Genomic DNA, 2268 nt, shown 5'->3' on the forward strand with positions numbered 1-2268 from the left:
CAGAAGAAAGATATGATCACCGTAGCAATGGTGATGACCATGAGAAAACACGTTTCCCACCGCTTCGCCATTTTGTCGGGGAAGAAGAAAGGATGGATTATGAAGTAGAAATTTGAGAGATGAATTAGAATTTGATGTGAGATTTTTATGAAAAAAATGAGAGGTATTTATAGAGTGGAAAGAAAGATAGAGACGTTGGGGAATGATGTGATTCCGTACAAAAGGAAAATTTGAGTGGAAATAAGATTTGAAAGAAAGTGGAGATAGTGTTGGGAAAAAGAGAGATTTGATTTTTGAAAAAGAGATTTGAAAAGATTTTTGAAAATAATGGAATATAGTACAAAAATTAGTGGGAAACAAAAGATAATAATAATCTACTTGTTACCAGTACAGTCTGAGTTTCCTGATTCTGCGCCTGCAAAAAGATTTAACTCTGTACCAATTGTGTCAGTACTATTTATCTGTAAATAAATAAATAGCATGTGTGAAGTAATAAACAGTATTTGGCGTTTGCGTAAGAATAAATTCAACTGCAAGCCAAATTACTGTATAAGAAAAATTCTAAAAACTAAGTGTTTCATATGTTAGGATATTTGTTGAAATAAAAATCCATGATTATATGAGACTCTTAATTTTCAGATTGGAGTTTTCTTGAAAAAAGATGCGGGCAAATTTTGGGGTATAACAGTTGCCCCTATTCAATCTTCTTAAACCTGAAGAGATTGTCTGAAATCTGAAGGTAGAAGATGATTGAATATTTAGATGCCCTGAAAATTTGCACTTACCTTGATCAGAAGAGATGTTGGAAGTTGCATTTGAATGTCGTCTGTGAAATGCGGTTGGCAGATTGAAACATTACCTGAGATGGGCTTTCAGATGCCACCTGGTAAATGTGTTGATGGTTTGTTCATCGGAATGAATCCATTGATTATATCTCGATGAAGGATTTGAAAGTCTTTGTGTTGACTGTTTCGGAACCGTCCAAGGTTACCGCTTTAAGTCTTGGAAGATAATCGTTACGGAACTTGTCCAAAGTTTTTTCTGCTTTAGATTTTGGAAGTTGATCATTGTGGAACCGTCTAAGGTATCGCTTTAGATCTGCAATGTTAAATCGTTCTGGAACCGTCTGAGGTATCGCTTTAGATCTTTGATGCTAGATCGTTCTGGAACCGTCTGAGGTATCGCTTTAGATCTGCAATGTTAGATCGTTTTGGAACCGTCTGAGGTATCGCTTTAGATCTGCAATGCTAGATCGTTCTGGAACCGTCTGAGGTATCAACTTTAGATCTGCGAGGTTAGATCGTTCTGGAACCGTCTGAGGTATCGCTTTAGATCTGTGATATTAGATCGTTCTGGAACCGTCTGAGGTATCAACTTTAGATCTGCGATGTTAGATCGTTCTGGAACCGTCTGAGGTATCAACTTTAGATCTGCGATGTTAGATCGTTCTGGAACCGTCTGAGGTACCAACTTTAGATCTGTGATGCTAGATCGTTCTGGAACCGTCTGAGGTATCGCTTTAGATCTGCAATGCTAGATCGTTCTGGAACCGTCTGAGGTATCAACTTTAGATCTGTGATGTCTTTTTTTTTGAGTTGGTTAATGATTAGAATGAATCTTCGGCTTGATTATATCTGAGAGAACTGTTCATGGAATTCAGGTGAACACTGCATGTGATTGAGAACATCTTTGTTGAAGATATCCGTCTACCTGAAAAATCAAGTTAGTGATATGCAATGTTTATGATGCATGTAAATGTGAGATATTCCCGGAGAAATATGCATGTGATGTTGTGTATGAATATGCGTATGAATATGCGCATGATGCATGATGTATGATGTATGATCTATGATGTATGATGTATGAATGTGAATATGTGAATGTGAATGTGAGATGTCAAGCTTTTAGTTGGGAAAATAAATTTCCGCCAGTCATCTGGATATGACTATATTGTGATCGCTGATGATCTTTTGTCTTGTTTGAGTACCCTCGGCTGGGGAAATTCTTTGAGAATCCTGGTATTCTGTTGAAGGATCTTTGAATATCTCTTGAGAATGAAAGGTAGCTGGAAGTTCTGATGCCCTTTCAAATGGGAATGAGGAAGATGCATAATCCTCCGATGCACTATCTGACCAAGTCCGGGTGCGGGGATCACACCTTCTGAAGATAGTAATCTGGAACAACCCTGCTGGGGGATAAGACTTCTTTTGAAGAGAAAATCTTTTTGAGGAATTTGCTGAGAAATGCGTTTCTCTTGGGGATTTTCTT

Source organism: Vicia villosa, unplaced genomic scaffold (genome assembly GCF_029867415.1).
Source record: "Vicia villosa cultivar HV-30 ecotype Madison, WI unplaced genomic scaffold, Vvil1.0 ctg.003066F_1_1, whole genome shotgun sequence".
Lineage (NCBI taxonomy): Eukaryota > Viridiplantae > Streptophyta > Magnoliopsida > Fabales > Fabaceae > Vicia > Vicia villosa.